This window comes from Rattus rattus, chromosome 7 (assembly GCF_011064425.1).
Source record: "Rattus rattus isolate New Zealand chromosome 7, Rrattus_CSIRO_v1, whole genome shotgun sequence".
Taxonomy (NCBI): domain Eukaryota; kingdom Metazoa; phylum Chordata; class Mammalia; order Rodentia; family Muridae; genus Rattus; species Rattus rattus.
The window spans coordinates 69295054-69311113 of NC_046160.1; the positions used below are offsets into that span (position 1 = coordinate 69295054).

At 41.4% G+C, this 16060-nt stretch overlaps 1 non-coding gene across 1 annotated transcript; it reads right to left on the reverse strand.

Annotated features, from left to right (window-relative positions):
* Positions 1-15177: 15177 nt before the first annotated feature.
* LOC116906320 lies at positions 15178-15280 on the reverse strand. Its single transcript, XR_004388607.1, has one exon. It is a non-coding gene; the product is annotated as a U6 spliceosomal RNA (small nuclear RNA).
* Between the last annotated feature and the right edge of the window lie 780 nt (positions 15281-16060).

Consider the following 16060-nt stretch of genomic DNA (forward strand, 5'->3'; position numbering starts at 1 on the left):
AAAATGTTGGACGATGTGTTAAAATGCTGAGAATCCAAAGTACTGGTAAAGGGGACCCTCAAAGGCAGACAGAAGATGTGTGATTCCTGCCACTGCTGATCAATGACTCGGAGGCCTAGAGGGAAGCGGGTTTTACCACGGTACAGCGCTGTGTGCCACGGTTGCAGCAGGGTTCTTGTGGGCCACTCAGGGGCCACCTGCACCACATTCTGTTCTGCACCACGAGAAAGACCCTGCTCCCTCACACTTTCTAGTTTGTACAGGCTCACCACAGCATCGCTGCTCCCGCCTGCCTCGTCACCAGCCTTTCTCTGGCCTTTGTTGGGCTCTGTTTCCTATTTTAAAATTGTGATTATACTGGACCCTCCAGATGATCTAAGATAATCTCCCCATTTCAAGGTCACCTAACTTGCAACACTCAGTACTCTTTGCCACACAGCCTAACACATTTATACATTCCAGGAATTAGCATTTCTGGAGGCCATTGTTTGATCTGTCATTATTACAATCTGTGTTCTGGTCTCTAGGCATGCCTACCTGTTCCACAGGCAAAATACATTTGCCCCAAACAAGATCTCCAAAGATCTCATTAGTGCATCAATGCAAAGTAAAAAAAAATATTGTTTTTAAGACATCTCCTGGGTTCAATTCCCAGTAACACACACCACCACCAGCAAAAAACCCTTCCGTTAAACCTAATTAGCATCTTTTATTCATTTAATTAAATGATTTGTTTTTATTTACATGAATGGGGTGTGTGTGTGTGTGTCTGTGTGTGTGTGTGTAAGTGTGTATGGCACATATGTGTGAGTGCCCATTGTTGGGAGCAGATAAAAGAAACTTGTCCTAAGTATTGCCATTTTGACTTCAAACTCAATTTTTATCTAAACTGATCAACTCCCTCTCTAAGCAACAATAGTCACCCAAAACTTAATGCCTGTCCCTAACAGAAAGGATAAATAAGTTTGGTTGGTTGAGCAAAAACACATTCAATGTCAGTCGACATGGAAGGAACACGGGGAAAGTCCCTCATCCCTGAGTTCTGATTGATAAAAATTATAACTGTAACTTGGCTCAGATGCTTGTGGGTTTTATGCTTGCTACAAACCCTGCTTCAAAGCCCCTCCTCAGAGCTGCAGGAAGAAAGAAGACTCTTGAGTCTTTGTCTGGTGACCCTGATGAATCAGCGACTCTGCTTATGTGTAGTGAATTATAAAAGATTTTACTGCTTCATGAGTCCACTGGTGTATCCTTTCCCTTTCCTCCTAGCACACAGCAGACACAGTGTAGCAATTCCTCAGAACTAGAATGGTAGGTGGTTGTGAATTGCTTGGTGTGGGTGCTAGGAATGGAGCTCTGGTCTTCTGAAGAGCAAAAAGAGCTTTAAGGACTGAGCCACTTCCAGGTGTAGAGCAGACTGACCGCAGACTTGTGAATCCCCTGCCTCCTCCTTTTCAGTACCTCCTACCACTACAGCTGTTCACATGGTTATTCTGTCTATTACAAGGGTGTGCTGGATAGTTTCATGTCAACCTGACACAAGCCAAGGTCATCTGAGAGGAAGGAACCTTAATTAAGGAAAATACCTCCAAAAGATCATGTAGTCAGGCTTGTAGGGCGTCTTCTTAATTAGTGAGTGATGAGGGGAAACCAGCTGAGGTAGGTGGAGCCATCCCTGGGCTGGTGGTCCTGGGTTCTATAAGAAAGCATGTGGAGCAAGCCAGTAAGCAGCCCCTCCATGGCCTCTGCATACAGGTTCCTGCCCTCGATGGTTTTGGTGATGAACGTTTATATGGAACTGTGAGCGAAACCCTTGCCTCCCCAAGTTGCTTTGGTCACGATGTTTGATTACAGCACTAGTAGCCCTGACTAAGACATTGAGTTACAAAGAGAGGAACTTGAGGGTGACAGTAACTTTCTTTTTCGTTAGGGTAAAAAGGCAGTTTTTAGACATAACAGGAAAAAAAATGCCAGTTTAGGATTGCATAGTGAGCAAAAATAGACTTCATTTGGCTAATTCAAAAGAAGCCCAGAACAGAGGAAAAGGGAAAATAATGGATGAGGCATAGAGAGAGAAAAAGATAGAGCAACACGATTGTCTTAAACCTAATCAGAATATGGGCATTAAATGAAGATCTGGCTATTTTATTCTGACGTATGGTTAGATCAGATAAAAAGATAAAGCAACAATGTAAAACAAAACAAAACCCAGTGAAGTCCAAAAATGCAAGAATCACATTTTACTTTAGTTTCTTGTGACTGTGATGCTACCTTTACCCCTCTTGAACCCCTTTCTTTCTTTGTTGATGGAGCTCGAGTCCAGGACTCCACATAGACTGAGCATGCTCGGTGGTTTGGGGAAATGTCAGGTTGGCAGATGTCCTTCCTACCTCCCTTCCTTTTTCCCTCTGGTATTTCTCACCGTGTAGCTCAGCTGGCCTTAAACCCTGGAGCCTGTTGTGTCAGGATCCAGAGTCCCGGGATTACAGGAGAACTGTGCCAACCCCACTCCTTTCTTTACTTGGTAAGATGGACTTTATTTATAAAACAAATACCATTTGGAATTGGGAAACATTTCCAACTTTTAATCATTAACTATAAAACAAAATGAAAATACAGAAATATAGAGACGCAGATAAATAACAAAGGAACATTCCAGAGATATTTTGAGAAGTTTCAAACCTACCCTAGCTTAGGCATCTGCAGCTAAACAACACACATCACGTTTACTCTTGAGTCTTTAAACTAAGATTTTGTTCTTCTGTTTTCCAAGTTGTGGATGGTTGACTTTCCGTTTGGGATTTTTTTTCCAACTTTCAAGGTTAATCTGGTGATAAGCCCACCTTTCTCAGGTGAAGACCAGACAGACCTTTAGTGAGATGTAGCTTTCTCATACGTCCATGTGGATGACGCGTTTCTGTGTAACTGGACGACCTGTTGATTCCATAGCCTTACAAGATCCCTGAAGCACCTGGGCCGCTGTGAAGCAGACATCGCACTTTGGCCACAGCTGCTTGGTGAGCAGGGCAGACGTTATCTTCCTGTGAACATGCAGCGGGGCTCTGACCTCCCATTTGAGGCTTTAGTCTACAGAGTCATGTCGGGGGATGAACTGCACAGCGCTTTTTACTTTTTTTTAACATGCTAGCCCTTTGCTCTTCCTTGAAGTTGCTCTTGGTGCCTGTAGCCCTCCCTGCTGCCCCACTCCATGTATTTTCTCACACTCTTGTGGAGTACAACTGCTATTTTCTACAGATACCAGGGTGAGCACAAAGCATCACTCGACTTCCCGTTACTACAACAAATTGCTACTGGCAGTTAACTCATGAAAAGAAGGGTTAGCTACCTTGGGGTTCTGGAGTTTCCAGTCTTAGGGTGACCTCGTGGCATTGGGATTTTAGAATTGGAAGAAGCTAACTGCGTATATCAGGTCCAGAAAAGGGGGGAGGAAGAGATTGCGCTCCACAGTTCTGGGCACCCACTTGATAACCCAAGGTCCTCCCATAAGCCCCACGTCTCAATGACTCACTACTATTGAAGGGACCCACATATTGTGGGTGTTCCTCTCTGGATCCCCAGACTAGACACAGACCACCCCCAAACACCAATTTCCAAGCAGGAAGAGAACCTTGTTTAAACAAACCAATGGGACAAGGTGGCTGAACCTGAGTTGGGCAGAAGCAGAAGCAAATAGCTTTGCAAGTATTGGTTTTAAAAGGGAAAAAGTCTATGTTAGAATGAGCTAGGACGAGTTGGCGAGTTCTGAGTGGCTATTTCAACCAGGTTAGTCCAAATAATGAGTTTTGATGGCTGGACTTTGGAGATCAGCCTCAGTAGTGAGTTAGGCACGACAAAGTGGCCAAGTAAGGGATTAGACTTTGGTGGCTAGCTTTAGGAATGTAATCTAAAGGTTAGTGGAGGAAAGGGAAAGAAAGGGAGAACCTGCTGTGTTTGCCATGCTTGGGCCGGCGAGAGGCCTTCAACCATTCTGTGGAGAGAGAAGTCAACACACTGGCCTTTGAGGAGCACTAGTCCATATTTAAACCATAGTGTACAGTTAGCTGAAGAAACACATTTTAAATACACATGTCTGTAAAAAGCACAGAGTACAAAAAGATTTTCCATGCTAATCAGTAAAAGCTGGAGTGCTGATGACTTCACAACAATTTTTTTTCAGGGCCAAAGAAAGATATTGACAGCAATAAAAGTGAATCAGCTCAGTTAAGAGGTGGTGGTGTGATGGGTGTTTGGTGTTGGGGTGTTGTGGTATTGAGTGTTGGGGTGTTGTGGTATTGAGTGTTGGGGTGTTGGGGTGTTGGGTGTTGGGATGTTGGGGTGATAGGATGGTGGGTGGTGGGTTGGAAGGTGGTAGGGTGGTGGGTGGTGGGGTAGTAGGGTGGCAGAGTGGTAGGGTGACGGGGTGGTAGGATGGTGGGGTGGTGAGTGGTGGGTGGCAGGGTAGTGGGGTGGTACGATGGTAGGTGGTGGAGTGAAAGGTGGTGGGGTGGTAGGTGGTGGGGTAGTAGGGTGGCAGAGTGGTGGGGTGGTGGGGTAATGTAGCCATTGCAAGTATGCCCTATGTGGTTCAAAATAGATGGAACATAAACTGACAGAAAACAACCAGATGAAAAATAAGTAACAGAATTTGGAGTCCAGTGGTTAAGAGAATTGGCCTTTCTTCCAGAGGATGTAGGTTTGAGTCCCAGCATCCACACGATGGCTTACTACTGTGTGTACCTCCAGACAGACATGAGGCAAAACACCCACGCACATAAACTAAGGATGCAGGAGTAATTTTCTGTCCATCCATCTGTCTGTCCGTCTGTCTGTCTATAATTTATCTAAACTCAGGGTACTTTGATCACTATCTGGATCATAGATGAACATTAAGGACGGATCATATATTTAATATAAACTCCAAATTAATAAAGCTTTAATAAATGTGAGACAAAACAAAAAGTTGATACAATTGAACTTCCTCAAAGTGAAAAACTTTTACTCTTCAAAAGACAATATGAAACAATCCAAGTCTAAACCGCAGGCTGGAGGAAAGTGTTTTCAGAGCACACATTTGATGAAGGATAAACAGTGTAACTTAAGAACTGGCCAAGATTTTACAGAGGCATCACCTAACACTGGTGGAGGTAGCACATAAGCCCACGAAAAGATGCTCCACATTATTAACAATGGAAGATGTTCAAATGAGATCAGATGATAATCTAGCACACGCCTTTAGAATGCCTAGCCATAAAAGAGACTATCAAGAGCTGGCTGGGACTCGGAGGCACAGGATTCTCACATGTATAGTGGAAGCGTGAACTGCCACAGCCGTTCTGGAAAATAGCGTTTGCAGTTCGTGTAAATATTAAATATGAGTTTACATATTGTCCACACTACTTTGCATCTCTGTATTTATTTGTTCCAGAGGATAAAATGCTTGTGTATAAACACCAAGCTGTGTATAGATGATCCTAACAACCTTCCCTGTAACACCCCGGATTAGAAACAGCTCAGACTCACTGACAGACGATTGGGTCAAGGCCTCGTGCCGCATCCCACAGTGAGGATGTACTCGGCAGTCAGTGCTTGCTCAGCCTGCAGGCAGCCCTCGGTTAGATTCCCACGCAGAGCTGGGATTACTGGGTGGAATCTGACTGACGAATAAAGTGGTGTGCCACATACAACAACATGGATGGACCTTCACATGCCTGTGCTGTGAGAGAGAAACGAGCTGCACATTGTACCGCAGAGACAACATTTTTTAAAAAATGTAAACTCAGTTCAAATAATGCAAGGGAGAGCAATAGGTGCTTAGCTTTGAGGAAGGAGAACTGTGGAAGCGTAAGAGGAAGAAATATAAAGTGAAATGAGCGACTAAGACAGGAGGTAGGCCAGGGACTGACACCAGCCCAGTCAAACCCGCAAGGTCAGTGAAGTTCTTGCTGGAGGCCAGGAATGACAAAGAGCCTTCTGATTCCTCATTATCTCTCACCTTTGACTAGAAAGTATAGGTGAGAACCAAATCCTAAGGAAGACCCTCTGGACACCTAGGGGTGGCTGGATGGACTAACCGATTCATTCCCCTTCCCAATCCTTACCCTAGTTTCTGCTATGAGTCCTTTAAAAGGCTCTGAGACTAGCGCCTTGATGGTATCCAATCCTTGGGGACCCCTCTTGTTTTAAAAGAGTTCTGTCCTCTTAAGCGCCAAACTATGAATAAAAAAAAATCTAGTATTCATACTCTGTATCTATGAATTTTCTTCTTTGATTCTTTTTTTTTAAATTAATCATTCTATTCGTTTATATCTCAAATGATATCACACTTCCCAGTTACCCCTCCACCAGCCCCCATCCCACATCTGCACTCCCCTCTACTCTTTGCCTGTATGAGAGTGCTCTCCACCCACACTCTCCCGCCCCACCGCTCCAGCATCACCCTACACTGTGGAATCACGCCTTCCCGGAACCAAAGGTTTCCCCTCCCCTTGCTGTCAGGCAAGGCCATCCTCTGCTACATATGTATCTGGAGACATGGATCCCTCCAGGTACACTCCTCGGTTGGTGATCTAGACTCTGGGAGAACTGGGTGGTCAGGTCAGCCTATGTTGTTCTTCCAATGGGGTTGTGACCCCCTCTGCTCCTCCAGTCCTTCGGCCATCTCCACCACCAGGTTCCTTGAGCTCCATCTGATGGTTGGCTCCAAACATCCACATCTGCATTGGTCAGTTGCTGGCTGGACTTCCTCAGAACCCGACACTAAGTTCCTGTCAGCAAGCACCTCTTGACCATGGCAATAGTATTGGGTTGGTGTCTGCAGACATGATGGATTCCTAGGTGGAGCAGTCCCTGGTTGGCCTTTCCTTCAGTTTCTGTTCCATTTTTTTCCGTTCTTCCTTGGTTAAAAACTTTGAGATATGTGGGTGTCCCCATCCCTCAACTGGAGGAGTGCCTATCTGCTGGAGGAGGTCTCTACAGGTTCTGTCTTCCTCTTCTCTGGGCATTTCTGTTAAAGTCATTCCCATTGGGTCCTGGGACCCTCATGTTTCCCTGATGTGTGGGACCCTCTGGTGGCTATCCCCAGTCTCATCCCCCCTGCTACATATTTTTGTTCGATTTCCTGACCCTCTGTACCTCTCTCACATCTCTTCCATATCCTGATGTTGCCACCCTTATTTCCTCCCACCCTTTCCCCCCTCCCCCCACTGAGGACTGAAACATCCACACCCTGGTCTTCCTTCTCCATATGTTCTGTGGGTTGTATTATGGGCATTGTGAGCTTTTGGGCTAATATTCCCTTATCAGTGAGTGCATACCATGTGCGTTCTTTTGTATCTGGGTTACCTCTCTAAGGATGATATTTTCTAGTTCCATCCATTTGCCTGTGAATTTCATGAAGTCATTGTTTTTGATAGCTGAGTAGTACTCCATTGTGTAGATGTACTACATTGTCTATATCCATTCCTCTGTTGAGGGACATCTGGGCTGTTTCCAGCTTCTGGCTACTATAAATAAGGCTGCTATGAACATAATGGAGCACGTGTCCTTGTTATATGTTGGAGCATTATTTGGGTATATGCCCAGGAGTGGTATAGCTGGGTTCTCAGTTAAAACTATTTCCAATTTCTCAGGAACTGCCAGATTGACTTCCAAAGTGGTTTTACAAGCTTAAAGTCCCACCAGCAATGGAGGAGTGTTCCTCTTTCTCCATATCCTCGCCAACATTTGCTGTCACCTGCATTTTTTGATCTTAGCCATTATGACTGGTGTGAGGTGGAATCTCAGGTTGTTTTGATTTGCATTTCCCTGGTGACTAAGATGTTGAACATTTCTTTAGGTGCTCACAGCCATTCGATATTCCTCAGTTGAGAATTCTTTGTTTAGCTCTGTAGCCCATTTTTTAAAAGGGTTATTTGGTTCTCTGTTGTCTAACTTCTTGAGTTCTTTGTATATTTTGGATATTAGCCCTCTATCGGGTGTAGGGTTGGTAAATGGTAAACATATTTTCCCAATTTGTGGGTTGCTGTTTTGTCCTATTGACAGTGTTCTTTGCTTTACGGAAGCTTTGCAGTTTTATGAGGTTCCATCTGTCGATTATTGCTTCTAAAGCACAAGCCATTAGTGATCTGTTCAGGAAGTTTTCCCCTGTACCTAAGTATTCCAGGCTCTTCTCTATTTTCTCTTCCATTAGATTCAGTATATCTGGTTTTATGTGGAGGTCCTTGATCCACTTGGACTTGAGTTATGTACAGGAGATAAGTAATGAATCAATTTACATTCTTCTACATGCAGACTGCCAGTTGAACCAGCACCATTTTTTGAACATGGTGTCTTTTTTCCATTGGATGGTTTTAGCTTCTGAGATCTTCTGAGATCTTCTGAGATCTTCTTCAATTTCTTCCTTCAGAGATTTGAAGTTCTTGTCATACAGATCTTTTACTTGCTTGGTTGGAGTCACACCAAGATATTTTATATTATTTGTGACTATTCTGAAGCATATTTGTTTCCCTAATTTCTTTCTCAGCCCTTTTACCCTTTGAGTAAAGGAAGCCTACTTATTTGTTTGAGTTAATTTTATATCCAGCCACTTTGCTGAAGTTGTTTATCAGCTGTAGGTACCCTCTGGTGGAACTTTTGGGGTTGATTCTGTACACTATCATATCATCTGCAAATAGTGATATTTGACTTCCTCCCTCCCAATTTGTATCCCTTTGATCTCTTTTTGTTGTCTAATTGCTATGGCTAGGACTTCAAGTACTATATTGAATAGGAAGGGAGAGAGTGGGCAGCCTTGTCTAGTCTCTGATTTTAGTGGGATTGCTTCAAGTTTCTCTCCATTTAGTTTGTTGTTGTCTATTGGATTGCTGTATATTGATTTTATTATATTTAGGTATGCACCTTCAATTTCTGATCTCTCCAATACTTTTAACATGAATGGGTATTGTATTTTGTCAAAGACTTTTTCAGCATCTAATAAGATGACTATGTGGTTTTTTTCTTTGAGTTTGTTTACATAGTGATTACATTGATGAATTTCCTTATATCGAACCATCCCTGCATTCCTGGGATGAAGCCTACTTGATCATGGTAGATGATCGTTTTGATGTGTTCTTGGATTCAATTTGCGAGAATTTTATTGATTATTTTTGCATCTGTATTCATAAGTGAAACTGGTCTGTAGTTCTCTTTCTTTGATGGGTCTTTTGTGGTTTTGGTATCACTATAACTATGGCTTCATAGAACAAATTGGATAGTGCTCCTTCTGTTTCTTATTTATGGAATAGTTTGAAGAGTATTGGTATTAAATCTTCTTTGAAGGTCTGATAGAATTCTGCACTAAAACCATCTGGCCCTGGGCTGTTCTTGGGTGGGAGACTTCTAATGACTGCTTCTATTTCCTTGGGGGTTATGGGGCTGTTTAGATGGTTTATCAGATCCTGATTTAACTTTGGTACCTGGTATCTGTCTAGGAAATCATCCATTTCATCCAGGTTTTCCAATTTTGTTGAGTATAGACTTTTGTAGTAGGATCTGATCATTTGTTGAATTTCCTCAATTTCTGTTGTTATGTCTCCCTTTTCATTTCTAATTTTGTTAATTTGGATACTGTTTCTGTGCCTTCTGGTTAGTCTAGCTAAGGGTTTACCTGTTTTGTAGATTTTTCTCAAAGAACCAGCTCATAAGGTTGTTGTTTTTTTTTTTTAATTATTCTTTATATACTAGTTGGTTGATTTCAGCCCTGAGTTTGATTATTTCCTGCTGTCTACTCCTCTTGTGTGTTTTTGCTTCTTTCTGTTCTAGAGCTTTCAGATGAGCTGCTAAGCTGCTCGTTTATGATCTCTCCAATTTTTTATGGAGGCACTCAGAGCTATAAGTTTTCCTCTTAGCACTGTTTTGATTGTGTTCCATAAGTTTGGATATGTTGGACTTTCATTTTCATTGAATTCTAAAAAGTCTTTATTTTCTTTCTGTATTTTTTCCCTTACCAAGGTACCATTGAGTAGATAGGTGTTCAGCTTCCACGTGTATGTGGGCTTTCTGTTGTTTTTGTTGCTGTTATAGACCAGTCTTAGTCTATGGTTGCCATATAGAATAAATGGGATTAATTCAACGTTCCTATATCTATTGAGGTTTGTTTTTTGTCCCAGTGTATGGTTGATTTTTCATAAGGTACCATGAGGTGGTGAGATATTCTTTTGTTTTATGGTGAAGTATACTGTAGATATCAGTTAAATCCATTTGGTTCATAACTTCTTTCAATTTCACTGTGTCTCTGTTTAGTTTCTGTTTCCATGATCTTTCCATTGGTGAGAGTGGTGTTGAAATCTCCCACTATTATTGTGTGAGGTTCAATGTACGCTTCGAGCTTTAGCAACATTTCTTTTACAAATGTGGGTGCCCTTGCATTTGGGGCATAGATGCTCAGAATTGAGGGTTCATCTTGGTGGATTTTTCCTTTGATGAGTATGTAGTGTCCTTCCCCATCTTTTAAAATAACTTTTGGTTGAAAGTCTATTTTGTTGGGTGTTAGAATGGCTACTCCAACTTGTTCCTAATCCATGGGAACCAGGCAGAGAGAGTGACACTGGGCCTGACATGAGCTTTTGAAACCTTAAAGCCCACTCCCAGTGACACGCCTCCTCCAACAAGGCCGCACCTCCTAATCCTCTCCAAACAGGTCATCAGCTTTAGACTAAGCAAGAAAATATATGTTGTTATGGGGAACCATTTCCATTCAAACTACCACACACGTTATCAGTGTAGTCTTCATTCTTCAACTGGCAATGGCTAGTGATTGAGATGGAGATCTTCAGACTATTTATTTTTAATGTAAAATATTAATTTCAGGACCATTTAAGGTCAAGGTCCCTAAGCCACGTCTCAATGATTCCCTTCAAATGATACCAGGCTGTGTTTCTATGCAATTGTCTTTGGTTATTATGCGAAAAGTGGCAGTCAAGTGTTCTAGACCACAAACAGATTTCAAAATCTTTTCTTCTCTTTCAGCGTTACAGAAATAACAGCGACAAACGCTTTGTAGTGCTCACTTTGACGGAATATGTAGACTCCCGGATTGGCTCATTATGCTTTGAGTTGTCTCTTTTCAGATACCCAGCAGGCAATGTGCATGCCACAGAGTTCTGAAAAGCAAGCACATGGAGGTGACACCTAAACTGTTGGATTCCTCAACTCCGTGAACTCCGGGTGTATACACAAGGAAGAAAGAAGCTCGCGTTTTTCTCCCTGTGAAATTATTGGTGCGTTTCCTCTGTTGCAAATAACATTGCACACAACCCTGGGGTGTTTCTGGGGAAGCCACTGGTGCTCTGGTAGGTATGGACTGTAGAGATTGTCAAGGAAATTTGTCTTTAAGGGATATTGAAGATTTGGGAATGTTCTTTATATCCAAGTTTCTATCCATGAGTTAAAGAAACTGACTCTGCGGATTGAATTCTCATTCCAAAAATTGCTCCAGGACCTTTTAGATGAGTGCATTTCGGTCCTAAAGGAGAGAATCACCTCTTTGTCAGTGTGCTCTGCACCCAGTCTCCTCCCCACGCCCTCCATTGTGGGAGCCTCTAATTCCAGCTAAACCGACACGATGACTGACAGAGAATCTGAAATAATTGTACTGGCGGCTTTTGTGACATTTTGGGAATTAAAGGATGCTTCTCACAGTGCAGCAGGGTAGCAGATATGAAGAAGTCAGTGGGTGTTACCCTTTCTTACCTTTCATTATGCACATTGTGGCGCGATGAGTCGAGGGGCTGATCCCTCTAGTTAGGGCCAGTGTAGGCAGTCTGTTGTTCAGAATGGCTAGGGAGTTGCTTATGCATTTCAACCTGGCCTGCAGTGACCTTGGGCTCAGTTGACACCCCTGTATTTATGTGGTTTTCATTTTTTTTATTTTTTTTTCAGAATTAGCATTTAAACTGTGTGAAGATCTTGCATGAGGTTTGTTAAATGTCTGTGTCCTTGAAAACGATATAATTACACTAGCCTGTGTGTATGTATATTATGTAGTTAAACACTTATTTTGATAGTCAGGTATAAAATACAACATAAATTTCATCAATAATAATATTCTTCATCTTACTATACAAGTTATAACACATGCTTATGTGTGTCTTATTGATTTTAAAATCAAGTAATTCATTTGGTTATGGGACTTACTACATGATAATTTGATAGCCACATTTTTGAGCTTAATTTGATCATGGTTGTAATGAGGCTAGTATTTGGCATGTTTGTGGCGATTTTCATTTTAAAGTCAAAATATTTGAAACTAGCTGGGCGTATTGGCTCCTGCCTGTAACCACAGTGTTCAGGAGGCTGAGGCAGGAGGATTCCCAAGTGTCAGAGTTCAGTCTGGACTACAGAGTGAGTTCCAGGACAGCCTATTTTATAGAGTGAGACCCTACCTCAAAAAAACCAAGTCCAAACCAAATCATGCCAAAACAAACCATTTAAAAATATTTACTTTGGTGTTATTAAAGCTTGGTTCTAAACATACAGAAGTAAATGACTATATGATAACTTTTGGTTTTATAAAAGTCACTTTGTTATTAAAGTATTTGTGTGCATGTGTGCGTGTGTGTGCTGGTATGAAAACAGGTTCAGGTTTCTCTTGGTCTGAGTCCTTTTATGGCTCCTGTTGCAGGGACTGTTAGGTGGCTTGGTTTTCTGTCCCTTGGTGGTCATGACCTGTGTTATTTCTTTGCCTTATATATGTTATATGTTATACATTATATGTTTTATGTTATATGTTGGTGGAGCCTACAACTGTATTGTTTAGATGTAGCTAATATCCGAAATCAATTGGTTTAAGTCAATCAAAAGATAATCTGGATGGGCTTGATTTTATAGGTGAAGAATTTAAGAGAGGAAGTACATTCTCCACGAGGTGAGACACACTCTCTTTGGTCTTGAGTAAATAATCCATCATGAAGTAAGTGACCACAGCAAAGCAACTCATAGTGAGTGCAAGGTACTGTGAGTGGTGTGTTAGTGCTAAGGGAGGCTTTCTGCAAGAAACAAACCCTTTCAGTCCCACAGCTGAGGGTGAACCCTCTTTCTTATCCTAGCGCTGTTCTCTCCTCTCCTGTGGATCCAGTTAGTTATCACTTAGTTGACTCAGATCAAACGTGGGACCTTGTGGAGCGAAGTGAACCATTTTCTTCCTTTAGACTCTTCAACTCTTTAGCAACAGTTCTCAACCTGTGGGACATGACTCCTTTTTGTGGGTATGGTAGGTGTTGAATAATCCTTTCACAAGGGTCACCTAAGACCGTGTAAACAGAAATTTACAATACGATTCATGACAGCAGCACAATTACAGTTTTGAAGTTGCAAGAAAAGTAATTTTATGGTGGGGGGGGTCATCACAACATGAGGCACTGCATTAAAGGGTCTCCATATTAGGAAAGTTTGAGAACCACTGTTCTAGAGTATCTCTCTTATAGGCTGTAGGAAGGTTACTTGGTAGATATGTAAAGCGCTTGGTTACATGTTATAGATGTGCTCAGGAAAGACCTAGCTATGTTATTCTGTAGCCATTCCCTTGTTCAGCATTTAGTGTTTGTATTTAAGGGGTGATTGCCCGAGGGCAGCTGTCTAATACCCTTGATCCAGTGTCTAGCTCATAGAAGAGATTTAATAAATATCTGCAAATAAATATATATTTAGCATATTCTGGAAAGCACTACAGTTTGGTCCTCAGAGTGTAGGAGACACTCATGCCTTTCATTATTTCCTTAGCTGTTGAACAAGGAACACTTTTAGATGTCAGCATTGTACACATTTGTAGGCTTCTGTCTGTGACATTGAGTACATTATAAAACTTGTTATTTTTCTGTATGTGTGTCCTCATTTGTGCATTATAATGAATTACTCAAAAGATTCTTGTTAAAACAGGACAGTGCTTCGCACATGGAAGCCATTTATTTTGCATCTTACTTTCTTTTAAAATATTGACAGTTTTAGCTTGATTGACCCACATGTTTTAATTTCCATTTGTAAGACTAGCCTACTCCTTTCTCCTCATTTCATAGAAATGATGTGTTAATAAATTTTACCACATGTCTTGATTTTCACACTCCAATTATAGGCAGCACAAAATGCTATTGTACACTGTTAAGCATTTAAATTCAAAACAAAACCAGACATTTCTATTGCTATCATGTGAGAAATTCACTAATGTCTTTCTCATTCTCGGTATAATCAAATGCTACAGAGAAAAACTTTACTTATTCAAAGAGAGGAAAGTATGTCTTGTGAATCTTTTCTTTGCCAATATCAGAATTACATCATCTCTATCTCAAAGAACCAAACGTTATCTGTATTAAACCTGGGTGTGCCTTCTTCACAGATCTTTGCATGTTTAAAGGTAGCTGCCAAAATCCTCTCGGTGGGCAATCTTTACCTCATCCTGGAAAGCCTGTTCAATTCCTTTCAAATGAAATTGCAACCTAGTTAACACTAAGTATCACTTTAGAAACAGAGTGGAAGACCTAAGAAGATTAAAAAAGAAAGCGTCCCCAAGCGCATGACCCATTCTTCTGCTTTAGGTTTTAAAGAGACATGCAAAGAAGGGCAGAATAGAGATTTTCATTTCACCAGAGTAAAGTGGGTACCGCTTGTGTGAAATGCTGCAATTTCTCCGGAGAGTAATCCAAAAACGTATTTGGATCATTGTTAGCAAAGTTCACACCAAGTTTCTTCAAAACACAGCTGTGAATCTTTCTAAAAAAAAAATGACTTCAGACTAAGTGTGGTGGCAGAATGAGAAAAATATTTGATATCAGAAAGTGTTTCTCTTGGCACTGTCATGCAAGACTCGGTGATCACAGCTCATCATACCAGTAAGACTCTGGTTACTGTAGTGATGTTTTAGTCTTCTTAAAAATCTTCTGCTACAAAATTAATTACAACCCTCTGAAACCTAGGCTGTAGTGGTGGATATTTACACAGTAGGTTTTCTCAAAAATTGTTTCTGGGGTTGGAGATTTAGCTCAGTGGTAGAGCGCTTGCCTAGGAAGCGCAAGGCCCTGGGTTCGGTCCCCAGTTCCGAAAAAAAAAAAAGAACCAAAAAAATAAAAAAAAATTGTTTCTGAAGTTAGGAGTAGCCTTAAATGGTTGGGGTGGTCTTTCATCTGTTTACCCCTTCAACCCCTTTAAAAGAAAAATATGGAACGCTTCATGAATTTGCATGACATCCTTGCACAGGGACCATGCCAATCTTCTCTGTATTGCTCCAATTTTAGAGTACGTGCTGCCAGAGGAAGTGTATTTATCTGTCTGTTTAAAATTTAAAAGAAATCTACATAGTTTTATATCCTTTTTTTGACATTCCTTTAGCGCGTAAAGGGGTAATGGATCGAATGAATCATTCCCATAAGAAAGTATTAAGATGCCTCTTTGGAGCCTGATGTGGGGGCAATGCCTGTAATGCACTACCTGACATGAGGCAGGACTCCCGAGAGTTCCAGCTCAGCATAACCTAGGAAGACCCTGCTGCAAATAAGCAAAAGCAAACAGAACAGAAAAGCCTGTTTGAAACTATGAGTTTCATAAGTTACATACCTTTGCTCTGGTCTGGAGATTAAAGTCAAGGTCTTTAGCACCCTGGGTCTTCTAAATTCTTAACTAGAACTATCCAGTAAGGTATTAATAACTCATATACATGCCATTTTCACACCAACAACATTTTGGATTAGAAAAAGATTTTGTGTAGAACTGATAAGTATCTATTAATTTGAATACAAAATTCAGTTGCCACTAATATTTTCTGGTGTCATAGATGTAAGTGCAAATTCATTTTCATTTAAATTAAATTATTTTTAGTGCGTGTGTGTGTGTGTGTGTGTGTGTGTGTGTGTGTGTGTTCACACAAGTGGAGGACAGAGGAAAACTTGTGTGTGTGTTGTTTCTCTCTTTCCTGGGAACTGGGGTTGAACTGGGGTCTTTGGGTCTAGCAGTAAGTACCTTCACTTTCTCCACGACATCACTGTCCCTCCGTGCAGTTACTGTTAGCTGATAATGACCAAATCTTCAAGACAAAACT